Raw genomic sequence first — 26,948 nt, 5'->3', positions numbered from 1 at the left:
ACATTATGTAATATTGTAAATCTCTCTCCACCTCCTTACTCTACCCCCATCCTTGGAAGACTTGGTACAGATATTTAGAATCCAATTAAAGGAATTTGAGCCAGTTAATTGCCTCTCTAGTCCTCCATATTTCCATCTTTAAAATGAGAAGTTGGGCAGTTGGTTCTCATAATCACTTCCAGCTTCAATACTCCAGGATCCCATGACTAAAAGGGACACAGAGAAGGTTGGTTTTGATGACAAGGGCAGTCTTTCTAAGCCCAAGGGTTGCCAGATAATAGTTGACCCAAGCAACCATCACTGCTGCTCTAGGCCTAGGCCTTAGTGGGCCCACCCCCAGCCTTCCCCACAAAGCAAGAAGTCCATGGGGCCCATGAACTTGTGTACCAGAGAAGCTCATAGTCCCAGGGTGCACACCCTAGGACTGGGGCTTGGTCCAGAGGTGAGAGGTAGAATTGATGTTCTGCCTCCATATCCCACTCCTCCCCACCTTCCAGAATACTTGGGAAGAAGAGTGGGCCCCTAAGTGGTGATGCTCTTCCTAAGAAGGAGTTGTCACTGCAAAAGCCTCCAGGCAAACCCAGGCTCCTTCCCAAGCTTGCCTCAGGCCTCCCCTCTGGAGGAGTTTGATTTTATATTTTAAATGTGAATCTTAGCACTTCTTCCACTTGCTTCAAATAAAGCTATCTCAGAATTGGCTTCCTTATCATTGATACCCTAGCTCTTTCTACAAAAACAAAAACAAAAAACTGGAGAAGGCTTATAGTAAAAACACCAGATGGCTAAATATACAGACCTGCCACTGTATGAAAGAAAGGAGATAATCATGCCAGGAATCTCAGATACGACTTCTACTAAACATGAGAATAACACAGCACCCAGTCTCCTGACTGCCAAAGCTAAAATAGAAGAGTGGTGAGTTACTTGCCTTTTATTATGTGATCAAAAGTACAAATACCTATTTTTCAGAGGAGACAATCTTCTACTTGGCAGAAAAGTTGAGGGAGAGTTTTATCACCTGCATTCTTATATAGGAGGACACTACGTAACACAACGAACCCTATATTCAACAGCGATTTTGCAGGCAATACAGAATCATTCTTCACAAAGCCATTTAAAATATTGACACTTGATACAATCTGAGGACACAATATTTTTTAAAAGTTGTGAAGTTATTGCTACAAGTCCCTAAGCCAGTTGTTCTCAACCTTCTGGCCCTTTAAATACAGTTCCTCCTGTTGTGACCCAATCATAAAATATTTTCGTTGCTACTTCATAGCTGTAATGTTGCTACTGTTATGAATTGTAATGTAAATATCTGATATGCAGGGTGGTCTTAGGGGACTCCTGTGAAAGGGTCTTTAGACCGCCAAAGGGCTCGCGACCCACAGGTTGACAACTGCTGCAATACCACCTAAGTGACCAAAATTGATGTAAAACTATAACTCAGAAAAATCAAAGGAATTGACCATTTAGACCAACACTTCTCAACCTTCTCCACCAAGTATCCCTAACAGCATCCAATGGCAGAGAAAGTGAAATTCTACGCTGTGGGACTTGGAGGTACAGGGCCAACCATGCCCCTCCACCTCTGGGGCAAGGTGAAATTTATTTTTTAAATCTATTCGATTTTACCTTGCTGTTTTATAATACATTTGTGCTTATTTTAATATAAAAGTGCTTTTCCCCAAATCTGTGTTAAAGTTGATACCACTACGGCTTTGAATATTCCCTGACATGATCAAATATCCCAGATGTTTAGAAAACCATGACTGGCTAGATTGTCTCTTCTTTGTTCTTTTTTACTAAAATGATGAAGCAGTTGTTACCCATTTTCATGAATGGAGAAAGTGAAAAGCAGAGAGATTTAGTAATTTTCCCAGTAGTACATGGCATATATAATACATAATAATCTACACTAATAAAAGAGAAAAAAGGTAATTGGCGTATGGCGCTACCCTTTTCATTGGCTAATCAGGGCTATATGCAAATTAACTGCCAACTGAGATGGCAGTTAACTGCCAACAAAGATGGCGGCTAATTTGCATATGTAGGCACAATGCAGGGAGGCGAAAGGGAAAGCAGGAAGAAGCCCCCTGCCACTGACAGTGATCGGAAACCCAGGGGGGAGCTGAGAGGTGGGGGGCAGGGCAAAGGCGGCCCTGGGGCCACCTTTGCCCTGCCCCCCAGCCATGATCGAAGAACCAGGCGCCTTTGCCGCCCTGGCCAGTGATAGCAGGAAGTAGGGGTGGAGCCAGCGATGGGAGCTGGGCATGGTCGAAGCTGGCAGTCCCAGGAGCTAGGGGTCCCTTGCCTGGGCCTAAAGCGGAGCCCACTATCCCAGGCCGCTGCAGCTGCGGGTCCCCGCTGCCCAAGCCGGACGCCTCAGCCAGAGGCATCCTGCAGGGGCAGGGGCGGAGCCCGTGCAATCGCGGCGCCCCCCGCTGCCACTGCGGGTCCCCACTGCCCCGGCCGGACGCCTAGGCCAGAGGCGTTAGGCCTGGGCAGGGGAGGAGCCTGCAACCACGGAGAGCTGGGGATCCCCTGCCCAGGCCTGACACCTCTGCCAGAGGCCTCAGGCCTGGTCAAGGGGCTGATCCGGTGATTGGTGATCGGAGGGTGATGAGGGTCAACTCCTCTGGCCGAGGCATGAGGCCTGGGCGGGGGGCGGAGCCGGGGATTGGAGGAATATGATGGCCCCCTTGCCCAGGCCTGAAGCCTGGGTCAGAGGCGTCAGGCTTGGGCTGGGGGTCAGAGCCAATGATCGGGGGGAGATGGGGGTCCCCTGCCCAGGCATGATTCCTGGGCCAGAGGCCTCAGGCCTGGGCGGGGGTCAGAGCCAATGATCGGGGGGAGATGGGGGTGCCCTGTCCAAGCCTGACACCTCTGGCGGAGGCGTCAGGCCTAGGCAAGGGGCCGATCAGGTGATCGGAGGGTAATGGGGGTCAATGCCTGAGGGCTCCCAGTATGTGAGAGGGGACAGGCTGGGCTGAGGGACACTCCCCCCCACACACACACACACACAGTGCACGAATTCCGTGCACCGAGCCCCTAGTAATATATAATACTTGAATGAAATCCTGATCTCCTGACTATAAGGCCACATCTTTTTTCGCACCTCCATAATGTTAATTTCAGCACTTAGGAGATAATTAAAAGATGGACTGGATTTCCAGCTAAGGTTTCTGATGTTCTGTGACTAAAGCACTATGCCTACTAAGTCTATGAGGCCACAGCACCAGGCTGCCAGTGTCCTCAGATATTTCACTCTGGCATTGATAAACGTCTCCTGATGGATTGACAGATTCTTCCAGAGGATAATGAGTCACACCATGTTCAAATTTTTCTCTATCATCAGTTTATGTGTCATCAGCATCATGAGCCTGGGCAGGAAAGAAGAGTCCTTTCTCCCAGGACTCCCCAGCAGGTGTCTCAAACCCTTTCAACAGTGATGGTAAATTGTCTTTTCCCCAGGAGACAGGTCACTGATCCTGAAAGCTGCATGATGCAATGAGGAGGCTGGAAGGCCAGAGGTCTGGAGACCTGAGTCCTGATACTGATTTTGCCACCAGATGGTTGTGGGAAAAACCACTTAACCCATTGGTGCCAGGTGTGCCAGGATATGATAATTAGAAACAGTGAGATAATGTCTGGGAAGCCCTTTGAGCTCCTCAGAAGCAAGAAGCTATGTAAACACAAGGTATTATTACTTCCAAGTCCGCATCAGCCAAGGACACCACAGTTAAGGTTCCTACAGAAACCTCCTCTCTTCCTGCACATGGAAGGCCTGGCTGATCCTGTAGCATCTCATCCAGCTGCAATTCCCAAGCTTTGGAGGATGTCAGGGGAGTTGACCATCTGGTTAAAGAGAAAGAATGTTGTTGAGAAGAAAGACTTAGATCCTAAAAGTCACAAACCTCCGCTGCTGAAAATAATATTAGCAATTTAGCCCACACTCTTCATTTAGAGAAAGAGAAGCTGAGTCCAGAAAGTATTGTGCATAACTCACATTCCTGCTACATATTAGATGTTAGAAAAGAAAATGACTGGGATCTTGTCTTTGACTTCACACAGCACTACACCTAATAGGAAAAACAGGCACAGGCACCATTTGTGGACAAGGTGATATGACCATTATTGGAAAGCGCCACCAGGACTGTGACAAAGGCTGAGCTAAAATTGTCCTGCAGCCACATGTCCTTGGGCAAATCGTTTTAACTTTGAGGCTCAGAAAAATGGAAACAAGAGCAATGACATCACTCTCTAACATTTTTATTATGATTGACAGCTCCCTACTAATTTCATAATCATTGGCTGATTTAATCTTTATAAGAACACAGAGAAGGAAGCTCTCTATAGAGGGAAAACCTGAGGCTTTGAGAGTCCCAGGCATGTGACCCATACCTGACTCCCCGAAGGGTCATCTGGAAAAGCACTAGGAAAGTAACTGGATTCTAGGCCCCAATGCATGCCTCTCTGTAGATGAATATCAGTGATCTCTAAGTACTTTTTAGCATTGAAGTTCTATAGATCTGCAAATGTATCAAAGGGTTGAAGGCTACCTGGTACTGAGAAGGTTTTTGATAAGGTTTTTGTTATGATCAGAAAACTTGGAAAGGAGTTAGCAATTTTCCCCTCTAAACTCAGCTACCAATAAAACATTTCTTAATTTAAATTACTATCTTTTCATAAGAAACTCACATCATTTTATATTTGAATATTATAATTTTACTAGAGGCCCGGTGCACAAAAATTTGTGCACTTGCGGGGGGGGGGGGGGGGGGGGCGTTCCTCAGCCTAGCCTGTGCCCTCTTGCAGTCTGGGACCCCTCAGGAGATAACGCCCTGCTGGCTTAGGCCTGCTCCAGGGTGGCAGAGGGCAGGCCCAATCCCTAGGTGCAGCCCCTGGTTGGGCTCAGAACAGGGCTGATTGAGGAGTTGGGGCACCACCCCCTGTCATGCACAGGGCAGGGCAGCTTGGGAGGTTGTGATGCCACCCTCAGTCATGCTCAGGGTAGGGCCAATTGGGGGGTTGGGGCACCGCCCTCTGTCACACTCAAGGCAGGGTCAATGGGAAGGTCGCGGCGCCACCCCCTGTCATGCACAGAGCAGGGCCCATCAGGGGGGTTGGGGCTCCTTATCCTGTCACTCACAGAGCAGGGTCGATCAGGGGGTTGGGGAGCTCCCCCCTGTCATACACAGAGCAGGGCCCATCAGGGGGTTGAGGAGCTCCCCCCGTCACTCACAGAGCAGGGCCGATCAGGGGGTTGGAGCGCCGCCACTGTCACACTCAGGGCAGGGCTGATGAGGAGGTTATGGCTCTACCCTGTCACACACAGAGCAGGGCCGATCAGGGGGTTGGGAAGCTCCCCCGTATCAGGCACAGAGCAGGGCTGATCAGGAGGTTGGGGCACCTTCCCCTGTCACGAACAGAGCCTCAGGGAGATCAGGAGGTTTGGGCGCTGCCCCCTGTCACGCTGATCCCGGTGATGGGAGGCATACTACCCTTTTACTATATAGGATAGAGGCCTGGTGCATGGGTGGGGCTGGCTGGTTTTCCCTGAAGGGTGTCCTGGATCAGGGTGGGGGTCCCCACTGGGGTGCCTGGCCAGCCTGGGTGAGGAGATGATGGCTGTTTGCAGCTGGTCACACACCCTTCAGGGTGGGGGTTCCCACTGGGGTGCCTGGCCAGTCTGGGTGAGGGGCTGAGGGCTGTTTTCAGGTTGGCGGGTGACTGAAGGTCCCAATTGCTCCTTTTTTTCTTTTTTTTTCATTCTGGGCTAGCTTTAGCTCTGGCTCCAGCTCTGAGGCCTCTGCTGCTGAAAGCAGGTATCTGGTTTGTTTGGGTTCTATAATCGAAACAATGTGTAACTCCAGCTCTGAGATCCCGGCTCACTGAAAGCAGGTTTCTGGGGTTTTGTTTAGCTGCTGTATTTGTTACAATGTTTCAAACTGCAGGCTCAAAGGCCAGCAAGGCAGGCGGGGAATGTTGGTTTCCTCTGTCTCTGAAGCAAGCAAGCCTCATGTTAGTTTCAAGCTGCCTGGCTGCCGGCCACCATCTTGGCTGGCAGTTAACTTGCATATCACCCTGATTAGCCAATGGGAAGGGTAGCGGTTGTATGCTAATTACCATGTTTCTCTTTTATTAGATAGAACAAGTAGAATGTAAATATATTTTTACTGCAAAAAATTCCAAATATCTAAAAGCAAATATCTGTTGGATCCCCTCCTGATCCCAATTCCTACTCCCTGCTAACTCACAATCCTGCTCTTCCTTGTCCACACACCCCACTCCCACTGTCTGCTTATCAGTATTATTTTAGCTCTTCACTCTATGCAACTAATGATATATACATATGGAAACACCTTGATTTGTTTTGCAGTTTGTACCTTATATAAATGGACTGATGTTGTATAAATTGTTCTACAATGTTTTTAACTTAACATGTGGTGCAGATTTAGCCATGTTAGCTGTCCTCAATGTACTGTCTTCCTTGGCATTTCATCATATTGCTACACCACAATTATACCATTCTCCTGCAAATGACTATCTTTTCTCTGTTACAAATATTGCTGCAATGAACATTTTTGTATGTGCCTCTTTAGAAACACACAACACACACACACACAGAGACTCACATGCACAATGTTGTATGTGAATTCAAAACGGTAAGTGCCAGATTTGACCCTAAAGATATTGTACTGATTTCTATACCAACCAATAGTTTATGGAAAGTCCTATTTTCTTAAACCTGTGATGTCATCAGTCCTTTTAATATCCCCCCAATCTGATACCCAAAATAATATGCATTGTTGATGTTAATTTGCATTTCAAATATATTTCCCTTTAAAATTATTGAAAAATAAAGACCTCTGTGGTCAAAGGATCTGGTTTGGCACCTTAGACCTATCACTGACAAGGTGAATGGCCTCTGACAAGTTGCTCAACCTCTCTGAGCCTCACTTTCCTTTCTGTAGAATGAGGATAGGCAGTAATTTGCCTTTGTCCCATTTATGAAATAGTTATTATAAAAGTATTTCATAATGCCCAGTCAGAGTAGCTCAGTTTGTTGAGTGTTATCCTGTGCACCAAAAGGTTATGGCACCAGCAGAAGGCAACTGATTGATGTTTCTTTACCACATTAATGTCTCTCTCTCTCTCTCTCTCTCTCTCTCTCTCTCTCTCTCTCTCTCTCTCTCTCTCTCCTCTTTCTTTTCCTCTCTCAGGTGAGGATTGATAATAATGATGATAAAGCCCTGGCTGGTTTGGCTCAATGGATAGAGCATCTGCCTGTGGACTGAAGGGTCCCAGGTTTGGTTCCAGTCAAGGGCATATGCCTAGATTTCAGGCTCAATCCCCAGTGAGGGGCATGCAGGAGGCAGCCGATCAATGATTCTCTCTCATCATTGATGTTTCTGTGTCTCTCTCCCTCTCTCTTCCTCTCTAAAATCATTAAATATATTTTAAAAATAATAATGATGATAAAGTTTGTAAAAGCTCTTCATAAATTCTTAGTTCTATGCAAGTATTAGATATTACTTGACTTTTATAAATATATCCCAAGAAACTAGAAACGCCAATCAGAAATGACATATGCACCCCTATGTTCATAGCAGCACAATTTGCCATAGCTAAGATTTGGAAACAGCCTAAATGCCCATCAGTAGATGAGTGGATTAAAAAACTGTGGTACAGGAGAGAAACCAAGGTGACGGCATAGGTAAACACTGGAAATTCCTGCCTCGCACAACCACTTCAAAACTACAACTAAAAGACAAAAGAGACATCATCCAGAACCATAGGAAGGCTGGCTGAGTGGAAATTCTACAACTACAAGGAAAGAGAAAAGTACACTGAGACTCAGAGGAGGTGCAGAAGTAAAGTGCAGAAGTATGGAGGCACACTTGAAAAGGGTTGACAACTGAGGACACGGTTGTCTTTTTCAATCAAAAGGGAGTCTCAAGCTCCTGGCTGCTCTGAACTACAGTTTCAGGTGAGTCTCTGGGGACCCAGACTCAAACGGGGAGAAACTGGACTGTGTGGCATCGGTCGGAACTTGAGGTTGGCTTTCTCTCAGAGGTGCTTGCAGTAATTACTGGGACACTGAGACCTCGGACTTCTTAGGGCAGGACTGAGAATCAGTCATAGCTGCTTGCTCTGCCCTGTTGATTCCCTGAGACCCCGCCCCACCCAAGCTGTGCACAGAGGCTTTTGCATATGAAAGGCCTGGCCCTTTGCAATCTGAAAATTACCTAACAAACTGCAGCTGGGTCAGAGAGACCCAGAACTTCCAAAAGAAGGCCCAAGGCCCCACAGCAGCTTGCATTGCTTCACAGCTGGGCCTCATCTAGGCACCTCCAAACCCCAAACAAGGAAGAGGAATCTGGAGACCTCTCCATAGCTCCTGCTGGGTAGCCTCAGGTAGAGGCTAAATTAGCACCTCCTTAGAGATCCAAGAGACAGTGTACCCAGTGGTCAGAGTGGGACCATCCAGATTACAATGCCTCAGATCCATAAGGGGCACACTCAGGGGGCAGACTCAGTGAGCACCAAAGCCCCAATGAAGCAAGTCTTGCCCCATAAGGGTGTCTCCAGCACAGAAGTCCTCCCACCGTAGACACAGCTGATTCACACAGCCAATTGGCCTGGAGGTCAATTCCTCCCAGTGATACCTACAACAATCAAGGCTTAACTACAACAAGATTGTGCACCCAGCACACAAAGGGGTGCACCAAGAGTGTCCACCTGAGGTATTTGGGGAAGCTGAGCCACTGGGCCCTATAGGACACCTAGCACAGAAAGTCATTCTATCAACACAGGGAAGCATAAAAAATGCAGAGACAAAGAAACAGGTCACAAATGACAGAAATGGAGGAAAGCATCGGATATAGAGGATATAGAGTTCAAAACCACACTTATAAGGTTTTTCAAGAATTTCTTAGAAACTGCCGATAAATTGAGTGAGTCCCTCAAGAAATCTAGTGAAACCCCTGAGGATATGAAAAAGGAGCAATTAGAAATTAAGCTTACACTGACTGAAATAAAGAATATTATACAGAGTTCGAACAGCAGACTAGAGGATCGCAAGAATCGAGTCAAAGATTTGAAAGACGAAGAAGCAAAAAACACCCAACTGGAAAAACAAAAAGAAGAACAAATCCAAAAATATGAAGATAGTTTAAGGATCCTCTGGGACAACTTCAAGCGTACCAACATCCGAATTATGGTGGTGCCAGAAGAAGAGAGAGAGCAAGATATTAAAATCCTATTTGAAGAAATAATGACAGAAAACTTCCCCTACCCGGTGAAAGAAATAGACTTACAAGTCCAGGAAGCACAGAGAACCCCAAACAAAAGGAATCCAAAGAGGACCACACCAAGACACATCATAATTAAAATGCCAAGAGCAAAAGACAAAGAGAGAATCTTAAAACAGCAAGAGAAAAACAGTCAGTTACCTACAAGGGAGTACCCACACGATTGTCAGCTGATTTCTCAACAGAAACTATGCAGGCCAGAAGGGAGTGGCAAGAAATATTCAAAGTGATGAATAGCAAGAACCTACAACCAAGATTACTTTAACCAGCAAAGCTATCATTCAGAATTGAAGGTCAGATAAAGAGCTTTACAGATAAGAAAAAGCTAAAGGAGTTCATCACCACCAAACCAGTATTATATGAAATGCTGAAAGGTATCCTTTAAGAAGAGGAAGAAGAAAAAGGTAGAGATATAAATTATGAACAACAAATACACATCTGTCAACAAGTGAATCTAAAAATCAAGTGAATAAAAAATCTGATGAACAGAATAAATTGGTGAATATAATAGAATCAGGGGCATAGAAAGGGAATGGACTGACTATTCTCGGGGGGAAACGCGGTGTGGGGGGTGCGGGAAGAGACTGGACAAAAATTGTACACCTATGGATGAGGACAATGTGGGGGGGGCGGTAAGGACTGAGGGTGGTGTGGGAACCAGGTGGAGGGGAGCTATGGGGGGATAAAAGAGGAACAACTGTAATAATCTGAATAATAAAGATTTAATTAAAAAAAAAAACTGTGGCACATCTACACAATGGAATACTACGCTGCAGTAAAAAAGAAGGAATTCTTTTTAGCATGGATGGAATGCTCTCCAGAGCATTATGCTAAGCAAAATAAGCCCGTCAGAGAAAGATAAATATCACATTATCTCACTCATTTGTGGAATATAATGAACAATATAAACTGATGAACAAAAACAGATTCAGAGACAGAGAAGAATCAATCAGACCATCAAACCTCAGAGGGAAGGTAGGGGAGGGTGGGGGTAAGGGGGGCAGATCAACCAAAGGACTTGTATGCATGCATATAAGCCTAGCCAATGGACACAGACACCAGGGGGGTGAGGGCATGAGTGGGGGTGGGGGGTGAGAGGTCAATGGGGGGTGGGGGGGCAATGGGGGAATAAGGACACATATGTAATATCTTAATCAATAAGGAAAAAAAGATGAATAACCTGATGCTCAGTGAAGTGGGCTACATATTCCCAAGCACTAACAAATCTCATATAGCTACAATAGTCCCAACCTTATGTTGAAATATGTTTAGTTGGACTTTCTCTGAAATCTGAAAGATTAGGCTTTGAGTTTTTGTTTGTTGGTTGGTTGGTTTTAGTTTATATTTGTTTGCTTGTCTCATTTTTTATTTAATAAAAGCCTGAGCATAACAAGATCTGGGTTAGTTGATCAACAGTAGAATGTTATGTTATCTAAACCCCAGACCTCAACTTCACCCACGGAAGTTCTGTAGTATTTTCTGAGTTAATTTCTACTGTCACAACTGCACTATTTGCTAGAGAGCAAAACACTCTCTTATCTGAGGAGATGGAAGATTTGATAAATCTAAGAAACAATTAAGTTTAATGTCAGCCATGAGAACACTGTTGAGGCACGAAGGATTTTTCATTTATGGACTGAGCTTTACTTCCCTTTTGTAGTAGCACCCCACTCTCAACCCACAGGGTCCGAGTGGGCCCCACTCCCAGGCATCGGATGGAGCCCATAGCCCAGTTCTATGTCAATTAGCTCATTGCAGACTCCAGTCCCACTGATTGGTTTACAGCAGGGCACGTGATACAAGAAACTCAATCAGAGTGAACCTTGACATTTTTGCAGAGAAAGGTGGGACAGAGAACTTTCATATTTTCTCAGAGTACATGATCCTGAAAGGATTCAGCCCTGGAAACTTCTGACAGACTTCTGGAGGGAAAAGAGAGTCTTACAAGGGAGGTAATATAAAAAAGGAGAGCACCTGTGAGATGGAGAGAGCAAAACCAGATCACAAGAACATTGCCAAACCAGATGTTCTCCTGGAAGTCTCAGTTACACAAGTTAAAAAGTCCCTCCTACACATATATTATTATTTTTGTGTTACCTTTGTTGTTTGATCACTTGTAATAACTGGTACTAGTGGACCCACACACTCACATCCAAGCCCAGTGCTCCTTTCCATACCTGGAAGGCAGCATGGTGTCATGGGGGAAGCCCAAGACTGGAAGGCAGGAGAGCGAGGTCTCTCACTAGCTATGTCTTTTGGAGCCTCAATTTCCATAGCTGTAAACTGTGAGAGTTGGACAAATAAGCTTGGGACACCTTCCTACTCTGACATTCTGAATCTATAAACCTGAAACTCTTTCTGCTCCTGTGACCACTGGGAGCTGAGATTGTCGGATACTGACTCTTTGAAGAATTTCATTCATGGTGTCAAAGAAGGGTTTAAATGGCCACCAATGGAGGGGACCTGAAGAACATAAAACAATCAGGTTCTCTGTATCTCCACCAGAATTGGCTGCAGAAGAGGGTCAGGCTTTGCAAAAACACAGAACATTTTTCCCTCTGGGCTCTTTTGGAAAAGCTCTCAGCACCATGAAGGGTGCCTCTCTCGCTATTCATGGCTTGCCAGTGGGAACAGCCAAGAAGGAGAAGAGGTCACATGGTCAGGCCTGAGGCCAGCACAGGATGTTCTATGCAGCCGATGGCTGGGCAAGGAAGAGGATTGCCTGATCCCCTACTGAGGCTTCTGATGAAAGGTGGACCCAAGAGTTGCCAAAATATATTCTGCAATAGTCTGTGTAGAGGTTCCTGTGAAACAGGATTCAGATGCAGCAATCATTGATTGTCTCTTCTATATAAAGCATTAAGCTAAGCAGTTTTATATGCATTCTTGTCTTAAACCTCACAACAACCCTTTTGCAACCTAATATCACGTCACATTTATAGTTACAGTAACTGAGACTCAAAGATGTGAAGTGGAAGTAACTTGCCGAGGATCACACAGCAACAGATCCTAAATTCACTAAGGACAAGATAAGTGTGCTTATAGTTGCTTTTGCCTTACCTTCTCCCATGCTCCACGATGCTAGGCACAGGACCCCAAACACACAGGTCAGAAGCATGTGTTCCAGTCACTGGTCTCCTCACAGCTGCTTTTGTAAACACTCTGGGATTTTATGTCACTTCCTTGACTGTGACTGTGAGTTCTTCATCAAGGCCTGTGTGATCCAGCTGTGTGGCTCCCACAGTTCCTTGTACAAAATAGGAATGTGAAAAGCAGACCTTTTTTCTGGCCAGCCACTGACCCCAGAGAAGGAATGAATTCAACCTGGGGTCACAAACAATATGTACCTAAGGACCAAACAGGCAGTGGAAACACAAGAAATTCCAAGCCAGGTATGAGACAGTAGGGGACAAAACATGCAGGACCTGCCTTTGGATCCAAAAATTTCAGAAAGAATGTACAGCCAAAACAACCATGCAGACTGACTTACAGCCAACAGTTTACAGCCCCATTATGACTCCACCCTAACCACTCAGTGTGACATGGAATTGATGGGCATCCTGCCCCCAATATAACACCAGTCTTCCAGAATGGAGACCATGGCTGAATAGTGCCACACATGGCTCTCATTTAACACAGTGCATGGCAGAAGTGAGTATTTAATAAATGTTTGCTAAATAAACATTTTTATAAAATCTAATCAATGTTTACCCAAACCACTATAAGCCTCAATAAGCAAACACTCTGTAAAGATGGCTATTAACTCAGTGTCCACTGCTCTAGGAACCAGAATATTGATTATGGTGTTTGGGTAGAAAAACCCATTCATACCAGGTATCTATATGTGCCATCTGACCTAGAAAAGCCCTAGAGGAAAATAAAATGATTCATTGAGTGGTCCCATACAATCCGATGAGAAACATATATAGTTCATGATTCTGTAGCTATCCTATCATTCATCCATTCACTCGACAACATTGACACCATAATGGTGAGCAAAACAGACACAGTGCCTTTTCTCATGGAACTTACAGTCTTGTAATCATCTAATCACATACATAGATGTAACATCACTCTGTGGAAGTGCTCAGAGGAGTGCAGTGCTTGCAGAGACCTGTCCTGGGAGGAACGAAGAAGTGATTGATACCTGACCTTGCTAAAGAGGGGAAAAAAAAAAAACCAGCATATGCAAAGGCCCCATGGAAGAAGTGAGGCAAAGAAAAGGACGTGTAAGGCCAGAGTGGTCGAGTAGAGGAGGGATAATATGGGTTTAAGAGGTTGACAGAGGTCAGGCCATTATAGGCTTGTAGGTTAAGGTAAGAATTTTTACCTTTATCCTATGAGTAATGTGAGCTAATTACTCTGCTAGTTTAAAAAGATATGTAGTTGGGTGATGCCACAGCTCTCATTCCTCTAACCTGCACCCTCTATACAAGCTATTTATTGTCCTTTTCTCTCTATAAGGTCTATGGCAAGGGATAAGAGTTTTAAACTTTTTTTTGGATAGAAAAAGTTATTTCATTCTTAAAGTCTGAGTGGCAAATAAGATTTCTTTTTCCAGTGTACCATGACATTGCCACAGTAATACCATTAGACACCCTTCTAACAGCAGGAGCTCAGAGCCCTAGTGTTAATTACTTCATGTCCAACATCACGTATGCCAGCAGTTTTTCATCTTTTGGGTTATGCAGACCACATTTTAACCTAAAAAATATCACAGACCTCCCAATTAATACTAGTTAAACTTTTAAAATTTAATGATACCATTTACATTAGCATCAAAAACCTGAAATATTTAGGTATAAATTTCACAAAGTATATATGAGCTCTATATGAGAAAAACTACAAAACTCTGATGACATTAAAGAAGATCTAAATAAATGGAGAGATATTTCATGTACATGAATTAGAAAATATTGTCAAGATATCAGTTGTTCTCAACTTGTTCTATCAAGTCAATGCAATCTCAAGTAAGGGATTATTCATTTCAACAAGTTACTTTGTAAATATCAACAAAGTGATTCTAAAGTTCATATGGGAAGATGAAAGAACCAGAGTAATCAACACAATATTAAAGACGAACAAAGTTGGAAGACTGACACTATTCAGCTGCTAGGCATACTATATATAAACTTACAGTAATCAAGTCAGTGTGGCACTGGCAAAAGAATAGTCAAATAGACCAATGGAATAGAAGACAGAGCCCAGAAATAGCTCACACAAATATAGCCAACTGATCTTTGACAAAGAAGCAAGGACGATTCAATGAAAAAAGCATAGTCTTCAACAAATGGTGCTGGTATACCTGGACATTCACATGCAAAGAAAAAAAATAATGAATCTAGACAGATTTTATATCTTACAAAAAATTAACTCAATTCTGGGTCATAGACCTAAATATAATACCAAACTACTAGAAGATAACATAGGGGAAAATATTAGTGACCTTGGGTTTGGTGATGACTAAAAACAACAACAGAAAGCACATTCCATGAAAGAAAAACATTTGATAAGTGGGACTTTATTAAAATTAAAAACTTCTATTTTGTGAAGGACACTGTTAAGAGAATGAAAAGATAAGCCACACACTGGGATGAAATATTCACTTAACATATGTCTGATAAAAGACTCTTAAAACTCAACAATTAGAACTAACAAAAAAATTTATTTAAAAATGGGCAAATAATCTGAACAAACACCTCAGAAGAAGCTACATATATGGTAAAAAGCACATGAAAAGATGTGCAAATAGATCATTAGACTAATGGAATAGAAGAGAGAGCCCAGAAATAGATTCATACAAATATAGTCAACTATTTGTTTATTCTTTTGCCAGTGCCACACTATCTTGATTACTGTACATTTTTATTACCAAAGAAGCTACATATATGGTAAATAAGCACATGAAAAGATGTTTAACAACATATGTCAGTAGAAAATTTTAAATTGAAAAAACAATACACCTATTAAAATGGCCAAAATCCAGAGCACTGAGAACACCAAATGCTGATGAGGGTATAAAGAAGAACCACAAAATCCATTGTGGTGGAAATGCAAAAAGGTATAGCCACTTTGGAAGAGAGTTTGATGATTTCTGACAAAAACAGATATCCTTTTACTACACAAGCAAGCAATCATTTCTTGGTATTTTCCCAGATGAGTTGAAAACATGTCTATACAAACATCTGTATGTGGATGTTTACAGCAACCTTTTTCATAATTGCTAAAAGCTGGAAGCAACCAAAATCTCCTTCAATAGGAAAATAGATCAACAAACTATGGTATATTCATACAATGAAATACTTTTGTGATAAAAAAAAAAAAAAAAAAAGACATGAGCTATCAAGCCATGGAAAAAACAAACAGACAGACAAAAAACAGAGGAACCTTAAATGCATATTGCTAAATGAAAGAAGTCAATCTGAAAGGCATCATATTACATGATTCCAACTGTATACCATTTTGGAATAGCCAAAAATATCTATACTAATAAAAGGGTAATATGCTGATTAGGGCAGACGTCTTTCTGACATCCATCTGGACATCCATCCAGACAAAGCCACAGTGCCTGTGAGGACTGGGGCTCAGGCAGCTGTGGGCTCAGGCAGCCGTGAGCCCAGGTGGCTGCAAGGCCCAGGGCTCAGGCCTCACAGCCACCATGGCCGGCAGTGGCAGCAGCAGCCCGATAATGTGGGGTGGCCCCTTCCCCTGATCAGCCTGGTGGCCTCCTGCAGAGGGAGGCCAGACTGAGGCTTAGGCTTGCTCCCCCCACCCACCCGGGAGGGGACCTAAGCCATCAGTAGGACATCCTCTGAGGGCTCCCAGACTGTGAGAGGGGTCAGGCTGGGCTGAGAGATTCCCCCCCCACACACACACAAGTGCACAAATTTTCATGCACGAGGCCTCTAGTAGAAATAACAAAATGGTCAGTGGATCAGGGAGAGGAAAAAAGGTATGAATTGGTGGAGCACAGGGGATTTTTACGGCAGTAAAACTATGCTATATGATACTATAATGATGGATACATGTCATTATACATTTGTCAAAACCCACAAAATGTACAACACAAAGAGTAAACCCTAAAGTGAACTATGGGCTTTAGTTAACAATAATGTATCCCTATTGGTTCATTAGCTATAACAAATATGCCACATTAATGCAAGAAGCTAATAATAGGGAAACTTAGGGAGAAGAAGGCAAAGAGTGTATGGGAACTTGCTGTACTTTCCATCAACTTTCCTGTAAACCTAAAATTGCTCAAAACATAATGTATATAAATAAAAAATTCTGATGACTGATAAAATATATGACAAAAACAGCATGGTTTTTAAATTATATTTTATTAATCATAGCAACACCCACATACACTTAAGAAATGCAAGTACATGTGAGTAAAATATGCCTGTACTTTGCTGTCTGTAAACAATTTTGAGCACACATATGGATTCAGAGATTCTCTTATAATGACTCCATAGGCTTAAAAGAATCCAGATTTGTGGAACCACTGCTGATGGCTTCATAGATGTTTCTTGATGAATGGATGAAATATTCTCTCTTGGAAGACCAGGAGAAAACTCACTGCAGGTCACTGTTGTTGATGTCACCTCTCTCTCTCTGGGAAAGTGTAATACCTTTCTCATCACATAGAAGGTAGGGTTAACTGAGAGATTATATGTAAAGGCATTTAGCAAAGTGCCTGGCACATTGAAGCTGCTCAGTAAATAGTAACCAAGTTGGAATCTGATGCTGTAAAGGAGATCAGTCATCAGATGCTGCATTGGATTGGCTGACATCCGATGTCTTTTCCACTTGGATTTGTGACTCAGTCCCCACTTTTTCCTGAATGTTTTGGGAACTAATTTCTGTTCTAGCCCCAAAGTTTTGTCACTACAAGACAGTATGGGAAAAAGCTACAAATAGCAGTAGGAGAGATCTTAGGATGGCACCCTATCTGAACTACTCTCCCTTTTGCCCTCATATGTCATTTTGTCAGTGCATCTGAAGTATGAGACCCAAGATAGAACTTTGGAGAGATTCAGTATAGCTCAGGATTGAAAAAGATATTAAAAGCTGTCCTGTCCCTCCTTCATGATATAAAAGACTCACAATATTCTGGAGGAATGAATATGCATATCTATGATGGACAACAAAGCTTTCACTGCCTGTATTCAATCACACTATTTATTCATTCGCTCCGACTGTGTGCAAGGCACTGAGAGTTTTGGGTGCTGAAATACAGAGCTGTAGTCTGTGATAAAAACGTCCTTGCCATGCTGTTCCTTGTAAAATTAAGTACACAAGGATCCAACCATTCCTACCCTGCTCTATTGCTGGTTCTAGGGCTCTGTTCCCCACATTTGTTGGGCAATTCACCAATCCTACCTCTGAAATGGTGAAAAGCCAGGAAACAGTGTCATGAGGAAATTAAAGAAACTGGAAACTTTTAATTGGTAATGAAAGGACCTAGGAGCTACATGATCCTTGATTTCACAAATCTGAAGGGCCATTACAGGGAAGGAGGGTTGGGTTTTTTTATGTGAAGCCAGGAACTGAATTACAAGCCAGTTCTGAAAATGACAGGTTGATGTCATTTCAGCTAGAGAAAGAATTTTCTAACAGTGAGAAGTTTCCAAGTGTGAAATAGAATGCATCATTAGGTAGTGAGCTCCCAATTACTGGAGATGTTCAGAGGCCAAATAATCAAGAGACAGAGAATTTGTAGAGGAGATTCTTTCAGCAATCTTGGAGCCACGGGCTGATATTAATGACTTTACTTCTCATTCCAAATCTGTTTCTATGAGCATTGGCTCTATCCACTAATGTCTGTATTGCAGATCATGTAATACTCTGCCTCACTTCTGTGTATCTACACATCCTTTACAGTTTGCAAAGTGCTTTCAATTACCTGATCTCATTAACTCCTCAGGATGAATATTTTATAATATCAATAGCAGAATTATTATATTCATTTTATAGTTGAGGAATCTAAAGAAAGGAAAGGCTGAGAGAAACAAATCAGTGACGAAATCAAAGGAAACCCTCAGACTTCAGTGGGGTCCCACTCTTCCCACTATGAAATCACAGGCCAAGAACATCCATCTCATTTTCAGAATGAAGAGATGAAGAGTATCAGATTCCAGACAAGGGAGATTTGTTTTCCTAGGGGCTAAAAAGCTGTCATTGATATCCCAGACTGGGCATGATAGTTTTTCCAAAGCTCAAAAAGCAGAAAACAGTGAGTCTTTGAAGTTAACTTACTACTAATGAGTCAGCTTCTTCTCACTCACAGCATGCTGACCACTGACGTGGGGTAAAGAAGCGAGACCTTTGCCATACAGTGGGGGGAAAGATGAGATAAGGTAGTGGTCTAGAGATGATGTTGAACTGAGAAAATCTCAGAGAGAGACCAGAAAACCAAGAACTACTTGTTTCTCCCTTTAAGAATGTTTTGCTGGAAATACAGTCCAGTGACCCCCAATGAGGATACAGATTAAACAAAGAACTCCCAAAGGCTGATGAAGGGATTAATTCCTGTATAATAATTAGGTTGTGTTCTTCTCCAAGGTCTTTCATCTGTAAATCTCAGAAGATTTTGAAAATAACAATTAAATGTTGCAACATTCCTTTGAAGTAAGTATGACTATGTCCATTTTCCAGGTGAGAAAACTTAGAGTCTAAGGGGCTTGCCTAGGGCTCCCCAACCAAGATTCTAGAAGGCCAAGCATTTTAAACTTCAGCTGTACACAGCTCTGGGCCTCACAGGGAGAGTGCCACTGAAACTATCTGACAGTGCTATTGCCAGGTTCAGAGAAAGAAAGAGTCCTAAAGAAGCATTGTCCATACTGGTCCACAAGCTCCATAAGAACATTGGAGGACTTTTCTCTTAATAAAGGGACTGTACCCAAGAACCATAGGACTTGGAGATAGACTCCATGAATCATTCCTCAGCCTTCCAATGGGATGTAATTCCTCCTCTTCAAAGTTGTAGAGGGCCATTGTTGTTACTTCTTTTGTGCTCTGTCTTAAGCTATAATTATTTATGTTGGTGTTGGTTTTTCTCTTAAGACTTCAGATAAGGATATCTTACATTATCCCTTATGCCTGGTACTTATGCATGAGATCATAAGTAAATCTGTTTTAATTTTATGTGAAGTGGGGTTGGTGAGGAAGCCAGAGCAGCATACAACTTCTACAAGGTGCAAGAATCAAAATTGATAACACTTGTGCTCCTCAAAGACAAAAGGCCTGCTTACAATCCACATTTTCATGTGAATAAAGGCACTTCTGGGTTTTTGTGATGGCCAAAAATCTTTACTTTTACTTTAGGAACCAATGTTCAGTTGGGATAGTCAAGCTGGCTAAAATTTAGCAAAGAAGCTTCATGGAAAGTCACATGTGTGATAAGTATATCTGGTAATAACAGACCTTTATCTGAGCATCAAGCTTTACAAATTTTACAAAACATTTTTATAAGAATTTCCAAATTTGTGCCTATTAAGACACCACGAGGTGGAGAATAGAAATTTTACTGATGAATTTTATTATTTTATTGATAAATTCCATTGCAGTTACATAAATTACTCTAAGTCACACTATGACAGAAACCAAGAAGCCTGGAGAAAGAGAAGAATGGCCACTTTCTATATTCCACAACTTTCTTTCCTTTTCCAGCCTTCCCAAACTGGAATTGTCTTTGTTTTGTTTTGTTTTTTCTTTGATTGCAACTTATGCCCCAGCACGGTCCATACTAAACCACTGAATGCTTTTGAGCCCTCATCATCCTATGAGCAGTGTCTGTCCAGCTGGAAATGTAGAAGAAAGAGGTGAGCAGCAGGTGTAATTTTGCTAGTTTAGAAACCTGCTTCCAAAATGACATTACAGATAATAGTCTCTATAAGAGCTGCCAATTGAAAACTCATTTGCATATTTTGGCACAGTTATGTAAGCCCAAGATGTAGAGATGGGAGTCTTTGTTTATAGTTGCAGGGCTACCAACCAACTGTGGGCTTTTTTTTTTTTTTAATTCCACAGATATTTAGTGAGCACCTACTATATGCTAGACATTGTGCTAGGTGCCAAGGACATAGAGATGAACAAGATTTCCTTCTTGCTCTCCAGGAGCTAACAGTGTATTAGACAAGACAGACAAACAAGCAGATAACAAATTACCATGTAATGCATGCTTTTTTTTTTTTTTTGAAGGTGTAATACTTCTAAGAGTCTTTCCAGAGGAGAAAACTAAACCAAGTACTGGACTCTTCTGAGCACAGGGCATTGTGCTGTGAGACTGGACAGTTTGCACACCCGTGAAGCCAATCCTGCCAACAGAGATCCTGTGGGCCGCATAGAAGTACAAACACAAGTGGGGACAATAAATTGGTGCAGGAGACTGTCAGAGACCTAGGAATGTGCAGACATGCCAGACAGAGAAGCCATGACATAGGGAAAAAGTAGAGTGAAGGGGTCAGTGGCCACTGCAGAGGAAGTACTGGGAACAAGGACAAGTTGAGGCATAGGAATCAGAGTGACTTGATGGTCCTCTGTAGATTACCGCATGGCCAGAAGTCATGATGGTTGTTTGTAGAATAGCAGCAAACTCTTTCTACAGCCTGAGGCCCAGCTGTACAGCCACGAAGAGGCTTTGCTCTTAATTTCTCCATTCCATTCAACTCCCAAAACCTTAGATAAAAACAAACAAACAAATAAAAAAAAAACAACCACATTTCCTCTAACTCTTGCAAACTGGACAGAACTAATCCAAATATCCAGAAGTGTTTTACATACTTATAAAACATCACACTTTATGCAAGAGAGACTTGCAGCTGAAAGACTCCACTAGCAGCCAAAACAAAGACAAAATTAGTCCTGCAGGTGGGTGAGGATGTAGGCATAGGCTACTTTTTTACATCATTGTCTACACCTTTCAGAGACTCCCCCAAAAGAACGATCATTGTGCCTGCAAACCCCTGCCTGCTTCTCAGACACCGTCTCTGCTAAAACAAAAAGCACGGACCACCTGGTAATTGCAGGGCAGTAACTCAAGGATTGGCTAAACCCACCTTCTGTTATTCCACATTGAGCTCTTCATGCTAAGCCTTTGGGCCAATCAACTCATTAACATGCCATCAATAATTACAGATTAAACATCAGCAGTTCCCCCGCTCCCGATAATCTTAATATTCTGGTTATCTATGAAGATAATTAACCTTGTTATAGAAAAGTGCCCTAGGATGCTTTCCTCAACACAGTCATTACCCCTGTTAATCACCTTTTTCTTTTATTCTAGTATTAGTGTTCAGGTTAGTTTCCTGAAAGAATAGTAATAGCTGTTCCCTATGAGTCTCTCCCCATTCTCCCTTATGATAGTCATTATCATCCCCAGCATGCTTCCAAGAAGTTTCTTTATTCTTGGCTGCTTATTGTCAGTCAATTCCAGAGACCTCCCTCCTAGGCAGCAACCTGCTCATGAGCCTGTAAGGCATATCAGATGTGCCTCTCCAGGTTCCTGATGAGAAAAGAAGGAAAGTGAACTGGCCAAATCTTGGAACAAGGTGAACTCCCTTTCTTTTGCATCTGACCCACCCAAATACACCCCAAACACAATATGATTTTGCTCAGTAATTTCCTCCGTGACATTTGCTCAGTGCCCATATGTGCTGGTCCTCTGCGGAACCCTGGGCATTCAAACATGAAGAAGAGGAAAGACGACAGGAAGTTTGCTAGCCAGGGCTGGTTTAGCTAACCATGCTGCTGAAAGTGATTCTTTTGTCCATTTCCCCCGGGAAATATGGACTAGACACTTGTGTCAGACCCTTTAAGGACTGCTTAAATCCCACTTTTTCTACCAGCATCCCTCTAACTCACCACCAGGGGAATTGAGCTCTCCTTCACTGAAGAGACTGTGCTGCTCTAAAAGCCTATTGGCCCTCTGCCCTTCATTAGAATTACTGTGTGCTGTAAGAACGTTTCTTCCCCAATCCTGTGTCCCTTACAACAGTATCTGGTGGTACTTAATGGAGGCATTGGTGGATGGCACTTAATCAGTGCTCTTTGAATTAAATATAGTCAAGAAGTATGAGGCACCTAATAAGTCAAGGGGGGATTGCCATCATACTAGTATATGATCATTCTGTAACCAAACAATGAGACAACATTCTGAAACAACAGCCAAAGTAACTTTACCTAAGAGCTTTCAGGGTCTGTGCATGTCCTAGGACAGGCCAAGTGTGTCCCCCTTGTTCTCCCTGACTCTTCTAAACAGAGTCATGCTCCTCCTCTCAAATTTGGATGATCTCATCAAGAACTACCACATCTCTTTTGTCCTCTAAGCCCCTCAGTAGGCCAGAAAGATAGACCTGGAAAGGATGCTTATCCCAAGTTCCCTAAGGTCAGAGGGAGTGACTGCCCAGACCCAAGAGTTAATAAGAGGTACAGCCTGGACACAAACTCCATTCTCAAGTTGGTGTTCTTACCATTGAACTACACATTGTTACCATCGTAATAATTATAGAAAGCCAAAAATTAACAGAGCTACAATTAAAAATGGGCCTGGTTTTACCTTCAAATATTTTTTCAGGGGTAACTGCCCTAATGCAGTTGATTTGTATAGTTCTAAACTGGGCTGTGTATTTGTTAATAATCTGTAATAAACAGACACAGTTGCAACACCATGCAAAGAACACAGGTGAGGAAGGATTTACTGAGGCTCATTTGCATTCAGCGATCAAAATAAGATATGAAAAGTACCTCATGGGAGAAATCAAAACTTTTGAACAGATATTGCACAGGTCAGTGATTCTCAATAATGCTAGAGACCCCACTGCCTGCCTGTACCTGCGACTATTCTTCACACACACTTATATTTAGTTGGAGAAGATACTGATGGATAAGTAGAAGCAAATTATAACTGACACACAATATCAGTTGAGGTTTATGCTCCAACAGCTTGAGGACATTTTGTGGCTAAGTTTCTTTTATTGATCATGTCAAAGCTTCCATCTATTTCAGCTTAGAGGAACTTTGGTGCTCAGTTTTATTATAAGCAAAAATAATTAGAACTGGACATGCAAACAGATAATCTTTTACATTTTCAATTAAGTTAGCAAATATCATTTGTATATGTTTATAATAATCTGAGACCAGGTAGATACTAGAGCAATCTTTCAGTCAGCATTTAATTATTTCTTTCCCACTGGAATGTGTTGAGATTGGGGTGCATTCATCACTGTTTGTATGTTATGGTCTCATTTTCTATCCAGTTTAGAGGACTATTATCCACGTGGGAATTGATAAGACAGTGGTGGGCTAGAATAAGTGGCCCTACCATATGTCTGTTGGGCGTGGAAGACCTTTTCCCTACTTTCCATTCTGATGGCTCCTTCAGTGGGATACCCCTGGACTCTCTGCACCCCTCCCTGGTGGGAGAGAACCAAAGTGACTTCTCTAATGGGCTATTTTGGAAGTGGGGCCAAGACCTGTGCACCTGTCCACTTCCTCCCCTTTCAAGCCTGCTCTTGGCTCAGTGTAAACCTAGCAATCAAGGCATTGGACACGGGAGAGGCCTCTAAAGGTCCAGCACCGCTGGTGGCCGGATAAATAAGTCAACACAATCCTGGGTTAAGTGTAGGGAGTCCACTTCCCTAGAGACATAAGCCACACTCTCCAGAGAGGTTAGTGACACAACCACAGAACACAGCAGGTGGGGCAGCTGGCTTCCTCATCAGACCCAAGCTCCTCAAGATGTTGGCCTCACTCTCCATCCTCCAGCACCTATCATGGGGCCTGCCTCACAGCGGGCACCCATTGTGCATTTAGTGAATTACTGTAAAAGTCAGGGCAAGAACGTAACTGTCCTGATTTTTAACCTCATACACGCTGCTGCTACTGTGGTTACCAAGATACACACTCCAGCGTGTCAGCTACCATATACATGCCAGCTGTGGCACACAACCACACGCAGGCTTTGGTTTGTCCCACTCTCTAGTAGAGGACATTTTGTGACTGGATGGGTTTGACTTTCCCACAAGGCTTTTTCCCCCTCAAGGGATCTTGCATTTACCAAGCCTTCCCTTTTCATCACTTACCACTGAGGTAACAAACCTCAAGCCATTTCTCTGTTACTTGTGCAAATACAGCCTCTCTGTCCCTTTCCTCCTGTCTGGTCTCCAGCTCTCTCCCATTTGCCACAGGAAAATCTCTCTTCTTTCTTCTTTCTCCTTCATCAACTCTGGCATGAGCCCTAAACCACTTTCTCAGACTGACAGCCCTAAGTATAGTGATAATGAAAACTCAAGTGAAAGGCAGAGGAAGGCTCTCATTTTGCAGTGAAATTAGCATTACAAAGAACCTTGAAGTTCTTGAAAATACCTATAAATTACTTTGAGAAATTCTGCAAAAGTGCTTTATCAATACCTTCATCTTATGTTTTCTTTAAGTACCCATGTGCCACCTTAAACTCAAACAAAAATACCACCTCATATTTTAAATGGCTCAAGTGTGTTTTACTGTTTTTAACATAAATACACTATGCTTCAATTATATGGCAGGGCCCAGAGATTTTAGAGACATGGGCTGGGGCTTTGCTTACCATTTCAAGCATTATCCAATAAGCCTGCTCTGAGCCCCAAAGACCAGCTCACAGGTCTTTGTGATCTTAGAGAATCCCTCCAGGAGCTCTGTGATGGAGTGGAAAATGGAAGTAAATGAACAATATTGACCCACTTTTCAAAAAAATTGTTATTTATTAAACTCAATCAAACAATTTTTTACCAGCGTGGAGTGGAATATACATCTCAGAGGACTGCTACCTTTGCACTTGAGGCACTGTGTTTCACTCTGATCTGGGGTTTCACAGTCTTCCTGTTTGACTTGGGGCCCAGGGCACATCTGCCAGGCCCTCTGCATGGCTCTTCTCCCATCTCCCTAGTCTGAGGAGCTGTACAGTGAATCTGTACCGTGGTGGCTATGCATGATGAGTCCCTTTGTTGTCAACATGCAACAGAGCTCAGGACATGCTGTGGGTTACAGAGCCGGGTGTACTAGGAAAGCTGACAAAGTAAAGGACAGCAGCAGAAGGCATGTGGACCAATCTCTTACTTTGTTATGGGTGAGGACACCCTGCTAGATCTGGCATAGCTGCCTGTTTCCTTTTAAAGGTCACACTTGAGAGCATGCATTGGGGGTACGGGAGACTGGATTGCATGGGTGCTCAACTTTCTGGCTTTTATATGCCACTGAATTTTGATATTTATAGGAGCTACCTAAGAAAGCTTACTCTCTAATGTGCCTGTGAATCCTAGGGACCACAGGAAGTTGGGTTCAGAAGCAGACCCCCCTAGCTGAAAGAGGAAACCTATGCCAAGTCTCATCAGAAGCTGAATTTGGGTGCAACGCCTCCTGCTGGGAGAAGTGGGAGCCTCTGATCCCAAATAATTAATTGTTCAGGCAATCCGGAATGGATTCCAGGGATGTTTTTAGGCAATCCTGCTTGTTGTACCCGAGTGGGACACTGAAAGTAATCAAAAATCTGTCTGCAGAGTCTTTTTTGGTTGTTGCAGCGTGAAGAACCATAAGTAGCAAAGTCTCCCACAACACCCTGTACATGCTGGTTCCTGCATGGGAACCAGCACAAGCACTGGAAGCTTTTGAAGATGGTGGAGCTGCAGATCAGCCTGAAGAACTATGACCTTCACAAGGACAAATGCACTGTCAAGCTTAAGTCCACTCTCCCGCCCAAGTTCTCTGTATGTGTTCTGGGGGCCCAGCAGCACTGTGATGAGGCCAAGGCTGTGGACATCTCCCACATGGACATCGGGAGGCTGAAGAAACTCAAAAAGAATAAGAAACTGGTCAAGAAGCTGGCCAAGAAGTATGATGCCTTTTTGGCTTCAGAGTCTCTGAGCAAGCAGATCCCATAAATCCTGGGCCTAGGCCTGAATAAGGCAGGCAAGCTCCCTTCCTTGTTGAGCCACAATGAGAACATGGTGGCCAAAGTCAATGAGGTGAAATCCACAATTAAGTTCCAGGTGAAGAGGGTGCTGTGTCTGGCAATTGCTGTGGGCCATGTGAAGATGACAGATGATGAGCTGTGTACAACATCCACTTAACTGTCAATTTCCTGGTGTCATTGCTCAGAAAGAACTGGCAGAATGTTAGGGCTTTGTACATCAAGAGCATCATGGGCAAGCCCCAGCACCTGTACTAAGACCCAGCTTAATAAACCATACTACTATTATTACAAAAAATCTGTCTGCCATAAATCTAATTGTTTGCCAGGTCCTGTGACTACTCTGTTTTTAAAGTTGCCTTCCTCTCCATCTCCCTGGCCTCTCCCCACTGGCCTCTCTCACATGTTCATGATCCCTTGTTTGGCCTATTGCACTCTCCCCTTACTCTTCTTCCTGCCTCCAATCATTCCTAAAGACAATCTATCTTGCATACCACAGCAAGCTTAATACTCCTAAAATACAAGCCTGACCTTGTTACTTGTATCAGCCAGGATAGGTTAGGCCAGTGATTGGCAAACTGCGGCTCACGAGCTACATGCGGCTCTTTGGCCCCTTGAGTGTGGCTCTTCCACAAAATACCACGTGCAGGCGTGCATGTACAATGTGATTGAAACTTTTTGGCCCA

General features: G+C 43.2%; 1 pseudogene; it reads left to right on the top strand.

Moving 5' to 3' along the window:
* The first annotated feature begins 826 nt into the window (after positions 1–826).
* On the top strand, positions 827–26,520 carry LOC118675746 (annotated as a pseudogene).
* The last annotated feature ends 428 nt before the right edge of the window (positions 26,521–26,948 follow it).

This window comes from Myotis myotis, unplaced genomic scaffold, assembly GCF_014108235.1.
Source record: "Myotis myotis isolate mMyoMyo1 unplaced genomic scaffold, mMyoMyo1.p scaffold_m19_p_2, whole genome shotgun sequence".
Classification (NCBI taxonomy): Eukaryota; Metazoa; Chordata; class Mammalia; order Chiroptera; family Vespertilionidae; genus Myotis; species Myotis myotis.
The sequence above is the reverse complement of the archived record's forward strand: the minus strand, read 5'-3'. Positions and strand labels throughout refer to the sequence as shown.